Consider the following 16,712-nt stretch of genomic DNA (forward strand, 5'->3'; position numbering starts at 1 on the left):
CAACAACAAAACCACACGAGAGGTGTTTCAGGCTCCAAGGACAGTGCCAGCACGTTGTGTGAGCCGCACTTCGCCAGTCTCTGGGCCCGGTGAGCCCGGTCTCAGCGCCCCGGGTGGCGTTACTGCCCCGAGCTCGCTATGGCTGGGCGTGTGGTCGGGGCTTTGCTGCCAGCGCGTTCGCTCCCGCTCGGAGCTTTCCAGTGATCGCTGTCAGAGCGAGAGGGGAGAGAGGGCGCAGGGCAGAGCTGTGCCCGCACGCGTTTCGCGCCAGAGCCGTGCGGAGCCCGCCCCGCTGAGGGTGCTGCAGGCGGCAGGGCCAGGGCCGGCCCAGCCCTCCGGACGGGACGCGGTGCCACAAGAACAACCCCCAAGATGGCGCTCGCCCCGCCATCTTGTTTGTAGTCCCGACCCCAGAGCGGCCCGTGCGCAGGCGCGGTCCCGCGGCGCGGCGCGCACGCGCAGGGTGCCGCACATGCCGCGGCGGCCGGAGCTGCTGAGGTACCTGCGGTCCAGGTGAGCCCCGCCGCGGCCCGCGGGCACCCACGGACACCCTTGGGCGCCCCCGGGCCGGCCCCGCGCGTCCTCCGCGGCCACCGGGCGCCGCCGCGGCGGCACCGAGGCGCTCGGCTGCCGTTCGGCGGCAGGTGCCACACGGCGGCTCTGCGGGAGTCCGTGCGGCGGCCGCGCCCGCGGGCACCGTCTGTCCCGCCGAGCGCAGCGCCCCGCGGCCGCTGCCGCCGCTCCCGGGGGCGGTTGCCCCGCGGGGTTCCCGGCGCGGGGGCCGCTCCCGGGCGGGTCCCGCCGAGGCGGTCGCTGCCCAGAGGACGGGACCGTTCCCTCGGGGCTGGGTGAGGGAAATAATCCCTCGTCATGCCGGGCTGCGCTGGGGAAAAACAGAAATGCCGCGAAACTGCCCGTGGGTTTATTGCAGAGATGGTGTTTTTCATGTATATAAGGGACCGGAGGGCTCTGGGCTTTCTGCTCGATTGTAGCTTTTCTTTCTGGTATTCAGATCTCGGAATTCTCAGTTGTATTCTTTACTTTGGACAAGGAAAATTATGTTTTTCTTTAATTTGGTACAGTCTTGTTACTATGTGGGTGGGAAAGGAATAGCTTGTAAAAATTTCTTTTTTTTTTTTACTTGCATCATCACTTTAGGTCAGCACCTGCTGCTTTTTTGTATTTCATGTAAGTCACAAGGAGTAATTCAAAACACTGTAGCAAAGTCAGATGCTTTTACTGTCTTAAAAATGATCATTATGAAGTGTGTCGCAGAAACGCGGCGTTCCAGGAGAAGTGCCGGGCTGTGGTGGCTCCCGGGAAGGGCCAGGGCTGGCTCCGCGCTCGGCCTGGGGCCGCGGCGCTGCCGGGGGGGCCTGGGGTCGCAGCCCCTGTTTGGTTCCTCTCAAGGCCAAAGAATCTGGAACCGGTGTGTGATCAGGTTGTGACACGGTGAGGTCACAGCATGTGGGTCGCGGTCAAAGTTTGTAGCAGAACTGGGGCGGCTCGGCCAGGCCTGTGTTTGCTCCAATCCAGTGGGAGTGGAGCGTCTCCCGTGTGAGGAAAGGCTGAGGAGCTGGGGCTCTGGAGCTGGAGAAGAGGAGACTGAGGGGTGACCTCATTCATGGGGATCAATATGGAAAGGGGCAGTGTCAGGAGGATGGAGCCAGGCTCTTCTCGGTGACAACCGATGACAGGACAAGGGGCAATGGGTATAAACAGGAACACAGGAGGTTCCACTTAAATATGAGAAGAAACTTCTTCATGGTGAGGGTGCCAGAGCCTGGCCCAGGCTGCCCAGGGAGGTTGTGGAGTCTCCTTCTCTGCAGACATTCCAACCCGCCTGGACACCTTCTGTGTAACCTCATCTGGGTGTTCCTGCTCCGGCGGGGGGATTGCACTGGATGAGCTTTCGAGGTCCCTTCCAATCCCTGACATTCTGGGATTATCTGTTCGCTCTGCAGAATAGGAAAGGTCTGACAAGTGTCAGGCTGTTGCATCTGGGAAACCCAGAAGAGTTTCTGTGCTTGAATACTGGGGTGATGAGAAGATGGGAGTTACAAATAGAGAAGAATCCCCTTGTGCTTCCTGTGTCAGGCATGCTTGTGAGTCTCCCATGTTCAGGCAGGAGGACTTGGGGGCTTGTTACTTTAGCTTCTGCCTTTCCTTTTCTGTAGAAACAGGAGGACAACAGTCTTCCAAATCCTGGAGTGTGTCAAACCGTGTTTAGCACCGGTGTATCAGTCTGTGGTGAAAAGTAAAAAGGTAACCTAAATTCTAAGAGCTGAGTTTAAAATCAGTGTGGAGCTTCTCTAGCACAATGATTTTCTTGGACTAGGGGAGCGGAGCTTCCCGACCGTGTGTCTCACTGAACTGGGAACAGACTCCTGAAGAAAGGTAGTCACTAGGGTTCACGTGGATTATTGGCCAGTGGATGGGGATTGTGGAGAGGGCTCAGGACTGGCAAAGACTGTTCCAATTTCATTTATTTGTTTGGGATTTTGAAACATGGTTTATGTGGCACATGAGGCACTGAAATTTGTCTTGAGTGCAGAAACTTAGTGTGGACTATACTTGGCTTGTATCGAGATGTTTGCAAATGTAAAAGCTGGAAATGTTCTAAAATGAAAATTATACAACTGCTGGAAGCAGCATTATTGGAGGCTGTAGTTGTATTCCTAGCTACTCATTTTGTATCCAAGGTTAAAAACTAATTGAAATTAACAAACCTGTTTAATTTGCGTTTTCATAATCTCAGATCACCTTCAGAAATCTTTGTCATGGTTTAACCAGTACAGTCCTCCAGTGCTTCTGTTTGCAGCTCATAGTTCACATTGGTCATACATGACAGGATCTTAAGTGTTTTTCATTGGAAAACATAAGTGTAGTGGTACATTTAGATTTCAGAGGCTTTATTACATACAACATATATTTTGGTTCCTTAAAGATATATTAGGAAATTTTCTTAAAAATGCTTCTAGGACAATTTTCTTAAACATTACTGTGTTGCGTGCTCAAGGTAGATGTTAGAGCAAAGTAGTAACATATAGGTACGGTATGTTTTGTAAGAAGCTCAAAAAAATGTGGTCATAATATAGTCTAAGCACATAAATTAAAAAAAAAAAATAGGAGAAAGCAAGTCAGCTTTAAATTTTTGGGGGGCTTGGGTTTTCATGTGTAACAGAATAGGGATTTTAATTTTTAATTATTTAATTATCATTCTCACAAACAATAGCTCAGCTGAATTACCACCACTGCTGCTTCCTGGAAAAAGGTAAAGCCAAACGCACAGTGAGTTCTATTTCTGTAGCATAACCCTCCATTATTGGGGTTTATCTTGGGCTCATCGTCTGTCAGCTGGGTCTGGGATACAAATAAACGTGTCTCTGCTGTGCACGACTCTTAAGCTCCATGTTGGACAGTTGCACAGTACTGGTTAAGACTATTTGTGTCCGTAATTATTACAGCCTGGCTTAATCCACAATAGCTAAAGGAGAACAGAGGAGCGTTTTGCTGCTGTTTCTCTGTGCAGTGTTGAAGAAAGTGTTCCTGATATTTGTCTTGCTGCATCTCAGTGGTCTCATTTTAAAGTAAATGTGGTTTGGGGGGAATAATAAAATTCTGTATTGCTTTTCTCAGGGAATTTTCAGTATTCTGACCAGATTAGGTCAGCTATTAAGCAGAGCAGTTGTAATTTGGTCCTGACGTGGGATGGACTGGGTGATTGTGCCTTCTACTGTGCAAATCGGAGTTGATGAGAAATTTTAATAATCTCGCTTGGTCTTCTGTTCTCATAAATTCTGAATTGTAAATGGGACTTGCTAGATATTTAATAGTATATTCTTACTGATCATTCACCTTTTTGTGTCTGGTCATATCCTCTTGGCTTCTGTGACTATGTAGTACAATTTAATGTAGTAATCAAATTGATGCCATGGGAAGGAATAGCTTTGTTTTCATTTGGCTGTCGTTCTCACCAGACTTGGATGCATTTCTGTATTTACAACGGGTTTTAGTTTGCTGAAGGGGTGTTCCTTACTTTATATAGTATAGATATAGTAGAGGTTATAAATGCGATGTTTAATTTTAAAGTAACCTTTACTATTCAGTCGTGTATAAACCAGACTGTCTTTATAATTACCAGATGGATTAAAAATGTGAAACTGGCCCTTTTTTTTTCCCACTAGAGCTGGAATTGTAGCTTTTTGCTCTGTGTTTGAACAGAGGATATAGGCAATATGCTGATTCTTTTTTGTCTGTATTCTGTGATGAAGCTGTGTATTACATCTTAGATTGATCTGGCTGGCATGCAAAAGGGCTCATCCTATTCTTGCCCTGTTTTCTACCATCTCTAGCATTAACTGGGCATTCTCCTGACCAGTTCAGTTTGCTAAATAAGCAGGGCACTAATCCAGCCCCTCTGTGTCCCCATCTCCCCAGACAGTCGGCGTTTGCCAGGTGAGCAAGTTGCGTGAGTTCGAAGAAGGGCTGAGGAGTACTGGAGACAGAATTGATTTTTGTGGTGTAAGAACAGCCATAAAATCGGGTGGAACCATCTAGTCTGCTGTTCTTTCCTGACAGTGACCAAAAAGAGAGGAGCCTAAGGTCAGGGCAAATTATATAAACCTTTATCTGATCGCCTTCTTGTCTCTCCTCAGCTGTAGGATGTCAAGAGGTAGATGTTATTTGCTTTTATTTTGTTCACGGTTAGTGTATTTTTCTTCTATGAACTTGCCCGTGTCTCCAGTCCATTTAAATGTAGAGCACTGACACATCCCAGGGGAGACCTTCCAGAGCACAAAATAATGTTGTAGGTGCTGACTACCTCTGCTTGTTTTCTTTTGAACTTGACAGCTGCTAGCTTCATTTTATGTCTCGTAGCTTTTGTATTGTTCAGAAACAATGAACAACTGATCCCTGTTTACCTTCTCCATGCAACGATGATTTTATAGGCTTCTGTGATATGCCACTGCAGTAATCTCTGTTTCCAGGCAGAAGAACCCTAGCCTAATTGATTATTCCTCATTATTCATCTTTTCAAATCTTCTTTCCTTTTAAAAAATATTTTTCCCTTCCATTATGTCCTCTTGAAATGAAGGAACAGGTGCTGCATCCAGGATTTAAGCTGCAGACATTCTGAAGCTTTATATGGTTGTTTAATTACTAATCATTTCCTGACTTTATGTTTTTCTTTCTATGTTGAATGGCTGTGAGCTGGTGCTTTTATCAGTCTGTCATGACTCCAGCAAGACTTTCTGAATATTAATGATGAGTTTGGAGCACATCACACTATATGTGAAATTAGGATCGTTTTTCTTCAAACTGCTGCTTTATTTGCTCTGAATTTCATCTGTTATTTTATTTCCCGATGATTCAGTCTCACAAAGTTTTTCTGCGGGTCTTCAGTCAGCCCTTCTTGTTACTGTCAGAAGAGCCTATATACTCGGGAGGCTTTCACTCCTCGCCCGTTTGCCCAGGTTGTTTGTGAGCACAGCGGATAGCAGAGCACTGCAAAAGGCTCCTGGCCGTCTCCCTCCCTCTGTCATCAGTTTTCAGCTGGTTATTAGTCCAGGTGAGGGCTTTCCCATTTATCCTTCAGCTGCAGAGCCGCCAAAGTTCATAGAATCGTTTCAGTTGGCAGAGACTCTCAGGATCATCGAGTCCAACCATAACCTAATCGAACTCTAGCACTAAACTATGTCCCTGAGAACCTCATCTAAACACCTTTTAAACCTCTCCAGGGATGGTGACTCCACCACTGCCCTGGGCAGCCTGTTCCAGCAGCCCTTTCCGGGAAGAATTTTTTCCTGTGTCCAACCTCAACCTCCCCTGGTGCAACTTGAGGCTGTTTCCTCTTGTCCTATCACTTGCTGCTTGGGAGCAGTTGGGAGCCCCTGAGCGTTCTGGTGTTGGTGTCCCCGCTGTACCCGTGGATGTCCCCGCTGTCCTCACAGCCCTGTCCTGTGCCCCTTCAGCGCTGCTGCTGCACAGGGACTCCAGGCTGCAAACAGACCTGCCTGGAAACGAGCCCAACAAATTACAAATTAACGCTGATTTAGCGTCGCTGCACTCCTGGTACACCAACGTGTGGATGTCCTCAGCACCAGTTCAGTGAGATCAGTCTGTATTTCTGTGCTTGCTGGTTGAAATTGTGACATTCCAGGCTGAGCTGTAGTGCAGACAGAGGCCATGTGTCTGTGCACAGCCCTGCGCTTCTTACTGCAAACTGGCATCAAAATTTGATCCTGTAGTTAGATTAGTATCACTTGGTGTGTGAACTGCACCCAGGTACTAATTCGATTGATTTTGTGCCTGCTTCTTGGATGTTTTCACTGTACGGAGGCAGAAGAACAATCTGACTGTGGGTTAATATCTGGAATTACCTAAACAAGGTGAATAAGGAGGAGTTTTTTAGTGCATTTATGTAAATTAATAGCAATCTAGTAATACTTTTTATCCTATATGTGGACTTTAATTTATTAGGAACAATTGCATCATAAATATTTTAAAAACATGTAACTGGAAATTCACAAATTTTGCTATGGATGCCCTGTAGCATTTTGTAAATGCTGTAGTTATTTGGGATTTAGGTACGTTTAAATTTCCTAAATACAAAGAATATAGGTCTTTAATGAAATTTCTGTTCACAAAATAGGCTTTTCAAGTGTGTTCTTGAAAATTCGTATCCAGATTCACCAGTTCTGTTGTCATACATAATAACAATTTTCTGCAGAGAGGTTTTTTGGGTTGTCTTTGTGTGGAGTGCTGAAGTTTGATGCTTCTGTTTTTAACAGTTTCTTTTGGCTGTGGTAGATCTGAAATGTATTGCTTAGCCAATAAGGTCTGTTTTTTTCAGTTTGTGTAGGCGTTTCTACCTTTGCATAAGCAAAAAGAAAAACTTGATTTACATAAATATATGGCTATATGACTTGGATTCATGTATTTCCTTGCAGAAAAGGAGGGCTCGTATGTGGCTTTGTGCTTTATTTTCCAGATGGTATAAGATGGGGGCTTGGGGAGTGGTTTAATCTGCTTTTCTGTGCTGCCAGTTCAGGTCCTGCATGGTTTGGCTCTGCCATGGCTGGAGAATTAACATGACAGTGTTCGGACTGTCAAGCAAGCACACGCTCATCAGTTGATAAAGAAGCATTTTTAACCGTTGTATGATACTCTACCTTTCCTATTTTGTTCATGTAGTTCCTTCTGACATGGTTTTCATCAAAGAAATAGCCCTTGTTACAAATTCAACGTCTTTTTCTCTTCAGCTTGGATGAAAAGGTTACCCAATATATTTCTTACAGTCCTCAGGAAAGCCGGGGAAGATTTTTTTTTCTCGTCTTACAGTGCAGTTGAGCTTTATCCATGGGCTGACAGAAAGGCACAGAGCTTAGTGAAGATCTGCACATGGGTAGCTCAGCCATAGAATGAAATTACACTTTCATGACGTTTTTAAGAAAAATAGTTAATTGGAAACATTCATTATTGGAAAAAAAAAAGTCAGTAGGAGAGCTTGTATGCCCTAAATGTTTTTGGTTGCTTCTAGCAGTAAATGGATGGAACACCCAGTAGGTATTGCATCCAATCAAATAATTTGCCAGATCCCCTGGCAGCGAGTGGCCTCTCAGTTCTGTCCCCACCAAGGTGAGCGCGGTTGTGCTGCTCTGGAGAAAACCTGGGAGCTGCAGCAGGGATATCGCTTCAGAAGGATGTGTGTTATTCTTCAGCATTTTAAACACTATAATACCTATTTAAATTAAATGCTGTAGCTGCTGCTATGGTGTTGGAAGAAACGAATGGGAGGAGGAGTTGTTCAGAAGGTTGTCCATGAAGATGTTTCCTTGCTGAGACCTTGAGCTCGCCTGTGTCAGTCTGTGAGTGCTGGGTCCTCATCTTGTCTCTCTGGCTACAGCTGCCACATTTGTCACTTTGTGGTGTTTGGTACCATACTCATTCCTACTGCTGTGTCATATCATTGAATGATTATGACCGAGGAGCCAGCATAGAGTAATCTAGGACTGTCAGCTGCAATATTTCAGTTACTGGTCTGTCATCGTGAAGATTTCAACACAAAGTTCTAAATTGCAAAAAGGGCTGGAATTTTCCAGCAGGATTGAATGGAAAAGCGGAGGAGGGTTGTGGCTCTGTACAAAAGAGTTAATGAAGAAGTTCCAGTTGTCTCTGCCTCCAAGAAAAAATTCAAGCAATTTGGGGTTTTGGAGGGCTGTGGTTTTTTTTTTTTGTTTTTTTTTTTTTTTTCCAGTGGCATATTAAAAAAAATAGTAGTAGTAGCGAGGCCTCCATCTGCAGGGAGGAATAGAGATCTAGTCTGTGTGCTGCAGTGACTCATTGTACCCCAGCCTGGGAACGTGGCAGTATGTGGGTTCTTCCTGTAAGAGAGTGAAGGTTTGAAAAATTCTTTTGACCACACTGAGCAGAACCAGTGTGCCAGCTGGGCCACACCAAGGTGTTCGGCACCTTTTGGACACTCAATTTGCACATTTGTAACTGGTTTTAAATGGTCTTGGAGCTCATGGCTGCTCTGCTCCTGGATGAGGTCATGGGGCAAGTTGACTGTGATTCCAGGGGATCACGAAGTTTTTCTAAACTTGGACTAAAATGCCACAAACAACCCAGTTCAAGTGCTGCTCCCAGTGGGGCTTCAGGAAACACCCAGTGCTTGCGTGATCTCTCTTGCTCACAAAAGCGTCTCTCTGATCTCTTCAGCAGCATTCCAAATCTTAGAAAATATAAACCGTTGGCATTTCTCCTGGTTTCTACACCCAAAAGGGCTACTTATGTGCAATTGCTGATTGTGATGCTTGCAGCTGGAGAACACTCCTTAAAAAGGGAGCTAATGGGGCTTAAAGCCAGGTCGATTTTGTTGTCCTTTAGCTCAGGTTATTCATTGTATTTGAATATATGCTTGTCTGGATGTATCACACGTGGTATGAGGATATGTGTCCAGACTGCTTTGTGCCAGTAGTTGCTGATTTTTCTGTGGACATGTGATTCCTGCTCAGAGGTGTTACTGACTCGTCTGCAGCCTCCCTGTCAGACAGCCACTGTTCCAGGTTTCCACCCCAAACCTGCAGGGAAGTCAGAGGCCTTTGCTGACCTCTGATTTCTTTGGGCAGTATCTGGTTCTTCTGAACTTCTGTGGTGGCATGCTGGAGAGTGGAGGTGGTGATGTGAGGATAAGGAGCACCATTCCCCCCCAAAATGTCTTACCTTCTGAAATAACTATACTTTGGCTGGTGAATGCAATTTTTTAATTATTTTTTAAATTATTTTTAGTGAAGGTGACCTGACTGGGTATGGATGCACGCAGGCTTTCTGGCCCCTCTCCAGCCTGAGACATTGATGGAGACATCTTGCTCCCTTCTTACTAAATGTTTTTTGCTGGGTTTGGTTTGGTTTTGGGGTTTTTTTCATTTCATGCACACTGAATATGAATCGATACATTTTGTGTGATGTGTACTCCCATGTAGTCTTCATGAATTCATTGCAGATGCACAGCAGTGTTGGCAATGACTCTCCCATTTTGGGTAGCCTGGCAGGTGCCGTTCCAGAGGATTACTGGCTTCACAGCTCCTGTATCCAGGTGTTTCAGCCCTTTGCCTTCGCGAGGCCACAGCTCCGGCACTGACTGACCGGTCACTGGAGCAGTGAGACCATCAGGCTCTTCTGACAGTCATTCCACTTACACTGGGAGAAATGGCTTTTATTGTTATGCCTGGTAGTGATTGCCTAAAAGAAGCGTTTTCAAGGGTAATTTTAGGCCACTGTAATTATATGTATGCTGCTAAGCTCACCAGTATAAAAATGTCTTTAAAACAATTTGCAGAGGTCACTAGTTGGTTACTCAGTAGGGGGGTCCTGTGCCTGTTCCACATGAATGCGTTCCATTTTCGGTGGTGCTCTTAGGTGTTAGGGAATGATGTTTCCTCACCAGTCACAGTTTTTCTTGGCAATGCAGCGACCCTTAAAGACTTCTTAGAAATCTGTCATCCTGGTGGCGTTTTTTTATTAGCTGTGACATCCCAAAGGGAGAAGAACTCCTGGTGGTGCCGAAGGGTGAGTGTGTGTGGGGCTGTGAGGTGGAGCAGAAGGTGCCTGTGAAGGGACGGGGCTCTGGGTGCTCGTGTTGCGCGTGGCCAAGCTGCAAACAGCATCCTCGGCTTCCCATCCTGGGAAGCTGCTTTGGTTTGGAAAAAAACTAAATTTTTTTTTTTTCCTCGTTAAAAAAAGGTGTTTTATTGAGGTTGCAAAACAAGCACAGGAGAGCTGTCAAACACCAGCTTTTAAAATTGTATTGCTCAGGATATCACAGACAGATGAAGAAGGCCTTCACTGAGCGTTAGATTTTTTTTTTTTTTTTTTTTTTTTTTTTTTTTTTTAGGTCAGTAGTAGAAGAATAGTGGAGGTTTTTCCTTTGGCTTTTCACAAGATAATTACTGCTTTTTCCACTCCTCCCCGACTTTAATTGCTTATTCTTCTTCAATAAAGACAGCAATTTCTTAACAATGAAAACAACAAGACAGCCAGAGGAGCTTGTGGTCTCTTAAAAAAAAAAGAAAATATATATAGTTAATTGTGTGCTAAAGTAACCTTTGAAGAAATTAATAGTAGAATAGGAATATGAATTAAAAACTTTACATTAAGACAGGAGAAATACCGTCAGTACTTCATTTTTATAAAATAAGAACTGTTTAGGCAGAAATTTTACTCAGCCTGTTATGGAGGTCACCAGAATATAAATCTCTGTACTTGCTGTGATTGGTAGGTAATAATCATTGGGGGGAAAAGGATTGAAATGGCTTGAAACATATGCACCAGAAAGCTTAATTTGTGACCTAGGCATTAATGCCTGAACTGAGAAGTGTTGTAATGTAGGTATCTTGCTTTCCGTAGTTTGAGTTCTTTGATGTGATGTATTAATGTTTTCTCAGATCAAATGTCAAATGCCTTCAAACATCATTCTGCGCTGTGGATTGATTGTAAACACGACACTTCTGCTGCTATTTTTACCATGTCTCTGTGTTGAAATGAACCGGTTATGTGGGCGCCATCATCAGTCACCTTGTTGGCCCAAAAATGATTTAACTGAGTATAGTCTTACTGTTGTCAAAACTTTCAATAAGGAAAAGCTCATAGAGTTTAAATCCTGATCTCAAAACATTTCCTTCAGTGAAGTCTGAAATATTTTTATCCTATCCTAAATCACTAGACTCCTCAAATTTTCTTTTGCATTTTTAAGAGAACCCCAGCTTTCCCAGCAGCAGTGACTACCAATTGCTTCTCATCATCTGGGCCCTCAGCTTTCGCGACCGGCACTCACCTGTCCGTAAATCAAGGGACTTGTTCTGTGCCCCTGGCCTCTGCATCCCTGCAGCACATCGAACACCCGTGTGAATGAAGGGCTGGCGAAAGCTGGCTGGGGAGCGGGGGTAGGAAACCATCACCTTTCCAATAGAATAGGCCCAGGCAAGATCTCTCAGCAAAGCAGATTTTATTAACAATTTTGCAAGACCAGGTGTTCTACCTAAAGGTAGGCACATTGAATACGACAAAAAGCCCCTGCTTATATCCCCGACCAGTCCTCGCCACAAATTCCCTCCCCTGTTCCCCGTTGGTTGGTACTGCAGGGTCTACAGACCACCCGCTGCTGCCTCAGTTTACCTGTCTCATTCATCTAACAACCCCTTTCTCCTTATCGATTTATTTAAGATATGGATTCCTGGCTCTTTGGCTACACTTCCCCCTGGATTAACTTTTTTAAATCCAGGAATCAGTTTGCATTCTGGGGTTAGTTCGGAGAGACTTTGTTTTACATTAAGGATTCGTAGTCTGATGCCTCTCAGTCATTCTGCCCTGCTGGGGTCAGGTGTCAGGTCCTCAATTTTGTACCAACAACATTCCTTCATTAATGGCTCCTTACCTGGGGGGCTGTGGGGAATGGGGTGTTGTGGGGGGCTGTGGGGAATGGGGGCTGTGCTCCCCAGGCTGAGTGGGGGCTCAGGTGCCTCCGGGTCCCCAAGTGCAGCGGGAGGGGGGATCTCTTTCTCTTATCTGGCCAAACAGACGAGGACTGCAGTGATTTCTGTGCAGCAATTTTACTGGCACACCTGTACACTCATTGTTTTTAAGCAGTCACATCTCCAAAATGCCAGCTGCTGCCTCTTCCTCTGAGCACCTGCAGTAACACAGTTTGGTGATCATCGTCACCACTGGCCTCACAAGGAGCTTGGCTGCGCAATGCTGTGCTGTCTGTCTCGTGCAATGGCTGGATGAAGAGCAACACCTTTTATTACTGGTGACTGGGTGATAAAAGATAGAAAACAGCTTTCAATCTGTCTGTAGGGCAGCGGTGGTGAGGGGACATTCTCTGTTTCAGTCCAGTCTGGCTGCAAAGTCACGGCAGGGCAGGTGGCCATGGAGCTCTTACCTCTTTCCCTGTTTCTGCCCTGATTGCAGCTTCATTTGAAGAAAAACCGAAACATTTATAAACTCGACCTGAGGTAAATATTTAACAGGAGGAGTGTATCAGATGCCAGAGTATCAGGCTGCAATGCAAAGTGTTGGTTGCTTCATTAAACGGAAAGTTACTCAGTGCTGACTCAGAAGATCCCAAGAGAAATGGCATCGCTCAGTCGCAGCGTGCATGGCTTGGTGAAGGAATTATAGAGAGGGACATTCGTTATCCTGTGCCAGGCAGCGGGGTCAGACAGATGAATGAAACCCATCTCTTCTGACTTTACTATGTTGAATAATATCAACATAAATAGCATTACCTGAAGGGTCCAAGAAAACCAAGAGTACAGCCTAAAAAGATTAGGATGAACTACTGAAAATAAATCAGATTAACATGTTGTTTTGAAAAGAAATGAATGCCTGAGCCTGTAATGATTCCTCGTGCATCCTTCTTGTGATGGACGCTCTTGAACAAGCGGAGGAGCACAGGACTTCCCTGCTGCAGTGGCTGGACACTTTTCTCTGCAGCTACCCAGCACTAACCTAGTGTAGCTCATACACTAATGCAGAAAGGTACATAGAAGGGCTAATTAAAAAAAAATTGAGGTCAACTTGAGGTCAAGTGGGTAGTATATGAGCAGCTTAGATTTAAAATGATGTAATTAAAAATTGTTTTTAACAAAATCCCAAATTGTGGGATTGGTGGGGGAAGCAGGGCATTGCATAGAAGGTTTTTGTGAAGGTATGTGGCAGTACTGAATGCACATTTCTAAAAAGGAACTCTCATATATGTCCCTGAGGAAGCGTGAAAAATGGTCCTACAGAGCAGTAAAACTTAGACATAATCTACACTGGAGCTCATTATCAGCATAATTATTCTGGCAAATTATTTGAGTATAAGAGAACTAGGAAACAGAGAGAAAGGTGACAAGAGAGTGCAAAGGTGTGGAATGAGAAGAAGAGGAAACATTAAACAGTTTGGGACTTTGCACCTTCGAAAGGAGCCACTTGGAGGTGAAAAAGAAAGTAATGAAGCTTTATGAAAGCATGACTGGCACAGATGTTGAGTAAAGAAAAACCAGGAGGAAGATTTATTTTATACAGTGTTTTCACAGTGTTAGCCATTGCCAGAGAATGATCTGGAGGCCAAAAGCACAGAGAAGTCAAAGTTACAAAAATAGATGGACGAAAGGTGACAATGTTTGTTTGTTGATTAAAAATAATAAATTTATGCTAGTAAATAGAAGAATTAGCTTTGAGGAAACATGGAAAAATCCTATGGCACTGAGTGATGAAATAGCATTTTAAATTCAGTGTAGTGAAGTAATGCACCTGGAGAAGAGCCCCCACTGTATGGATGGGGATGTGCTCTGCATGGGCTTTCCAGTCAGAGATGAAACTTGGGGGTTATAATGGGCAGTTCTAGCAAAATATTATCTGAGTGTTTGGAAATGCAAACTGAAGGTTTGATGCTTGTGGAAAAATAATAGTGATCGAAGCAGGAAACATGCTGCAGTGTAAACCCGTAGTGCATCCATGTGCGAATGCCGCATGAGAATTGGTCTCGTCGCTCTTACAGACCCAGCGAAACTGGGAGAGATCCTGAAAAGGTTGACAAGAATGATCAAAGGTGTGAAATGAAGTCCTTGTGAAGAATGATAAACAGATCAAAACTCTGCAGTCTCAAAAAGATCTCTTTGAAGAGGATATGATGGGAGCGTATGAGGCCTTAGCAGCATGGAGTGTATATGATCCCATTATTCACCGTCTCTTCTGATGAAAGGGCTAAGACCACCAAATGAAAGTAGCAGGTGTCAGGATCGAAACTAAGTGAGATATTTATAAAGCGGGAGCAGGACCCCCTCCTTTCTCTTTGGCACTGAGGTTTTAATCTGTTGGAACAATTCCCTGGATTTAGGCTGATTTATTCTGCAGTTAACACTTCATCAGAACACTGTCACAGGGCTTTGAAAGCTTAGCTCTAGAGCTCTGCTCATAAGAGAAATCCTTCTGAATGTTGGAGTAAGGACATGAAGCCTGGCAGGCCGAAACAGCCCCTCTGGTCATTTTTCATTGGGCAAAATCAGTGCAACTCCTCAACGAAGTGTTTTGGTGGAATTACCTGGTAAAGGGACATACAGCTGGTACAGATCGCAACATACAGCTGAGCCTTGTGGCTGGTATTTTGGGATTGTTATTGGAGTAGTAAAACTTCTGTGACAGCAAGAGCTAATGTACCCTCTTGGTCTGACAGTGAGTTGGGGTGGTGGCACATTCTTACAGGTGGAGTAGGTAGGTCCAGCTTCAGCTACCACAGAAATAATAGAACAATAAAATCCCAGCCAGTGGCACTAGTGTTATTTTGGGATTGCTCCACAGGATTTAGAAAAGCACAGAGTGAAGGAGAGGGGTTTGGATTCACAGAAACTGGACATGGTTCCAATGTGCAAGTGCTACGTGTGTGGTTTGTTACCTGTGGTTTGTTGTGTTCACATATGCATTGCTAAAATTAATTTCTTGCCATTTTACGCCATTTCAGAGCACCTTGCTAAACATTACTTAATTGTAAAGAGAGTTATCACGTAACTCACAGACTGCTCTGGTGAACTGTGCTTTGCGTTTCAGTTTAACGTCTGTTCCTGGCCTGGAGAAGGGCTTCTGGTCACAAAAGCTTGTCGTTATTTCCAGCTAGTTCAATAAAAGATACCACTCAATCTGCAAATCTTTGAGCTATGTGGAGGTTGAAGGAGTAGGGAGAGGAGCGATGGGCTCTGTCGGTGTTGCCCGCTAACGCTCCACGGGACCCGCTGTCCGTGTGCCGAGCCGGAGCAGCCACGGGGACCGAGCTGCCCAGGGGCCGTGCCCAAGGGGGAATGCTGGTGCGGTGGGTTATCACTGTTTTACTTGTAAAGTATTATCCGGAGTAATTGCATTACTGGGGTTTAACAGAGAACGAATTGTGTTGTGCTCTGTGGGTGCTCTTAGAGCTCCCCATCAGTCAGCTAAAACTCATTAGCTTAAATTGCTGTGGAGGAGGCTCAAAAGAGAATCTGCATTTTGTTTCCATGATGGTGGCTTAAACTAATATGATATTCTTTGCAGTTGGGTTTGGCACCTGTTAGTATTACAGTTCACCTGACAGTATTACAGTTCACCTGACTAATACTGTCTTAATGACATCTTAAGGTATGACTACCCTTCTTCAGAACATTTCAAATCTCTTTTGAGGGTTTATTTAGAATTCATGGCTGTGATGTTGCAGTACTGGACATGGGGTAGGTAAACATATCTGCCATTTCCCAAAAGGATAAGGCAATGAAGCTTGGAGAGGGAGGGGAAAAAAAAGTAATATTGGAGTGAATAATCAATCCAGAACTAACTAGGGCACTCATTCCATTTCTGAGATTACTGCATCAGCAGTGTCTTTAAACAAAATTCTGCTTAAGGGTTAATATGTGAGAAATCTGCATGTAACGTTGCAGGAAGGAAATACTAAAACCAGGCAAAGGCATTTGATGATTTCTCTCAGCTGGCTTTAGAGAAGGCGTTATCAGCCTTGCCTTGGGTCAGGGCTGGTGTCCTGACACTCGCTGGCTGCGAAGGGCCTTGTGTTGGGAACGTCCTTCTCTGGACAACACTCCCTGACTTCTGGGAAGTTGTGGCTGCTCAGAACTGTTGGAAAGAGTCTTTGATTTAGCTTCAAGTCAGGGAAGGAGAGAGGCACGAAACTGGATGCCATGGGTAAGGCTGCCTTACCAGTTTTTCTGCAGCACAAAGCCTGAGAATAAATAACCTTGTGTGTTCGGAAAGAACAACAGCATTTCAGTGCACTGGAGAAGAAGCCTCTACAGGACCTGAGAGAGGCTGACGCTCGTCTGAAGTGTGTGTGATGTATGAGCAGAGAGGAGGTGTCACTGGGTGCTGTTCTTTTGCTGTTGCCTTGGTGTTCACTCTTGAGCTGTATCAGACCAGATCTTGCATTACACAGATCCTGTGCAGTTCTTCATGTGTTCTTATTCCAGAAAGTATTGGACATTTTTCAGGGGCGGGGATCAATTTAATATTAAACGTGTTATTTTGACATATTAACATCTGCCCTGAAAAATCTACCAGGAGATTAATTTCTGCTCCATCTACACCTTTAATGCGAAGTATCTGACTTGATTCCTTATTTATTATTAAACAGGTTTAGAAAGGGAATTTTTAAATAGGGCTGATGTGTGGCTGTAACAATCACTACT

At 44.9% G+C, this 16,712-nt stretch overlaps 1 protein-coding gene across 2 annotated transcripts in view; it reads left to right on the plus strand.

Annotated features, from left to right (window-relative positions):
* Positions 1 to 434: 434 nt before the first annotated feature.
* Positions 435 to 16,712, plus strand: part of NDRG3 (NDRG family member 3) — a 62,819-nt gene continuing 46,541 nt past the window's right edge. For both annotated transcript variants that reach the window (XM_065645482.1, XM_065645483.1), the window contains exon 1: positions 435 to 513. The gene's annotated coding sequence lies outside the window, so the exon portion shown is untranslated. The remainder of the gene's footprint in view (positions 514 to 16,712) is intronic.

This window comes from Caloenas nicobarica, chromosome 15, assembly GCF_036013445.1.
Source record: "Caloenas nicobarica isolate bCalNic1 chromosome 15, bCalNic1.hap1, whole genome shotgun sequence".
Classification (NCBI taxonomy): Eukaryota; Metazoa; Chordata; class Aves; order Columbiformes; family Columbidae; genus Caloenas; species Caloenas nicobarica.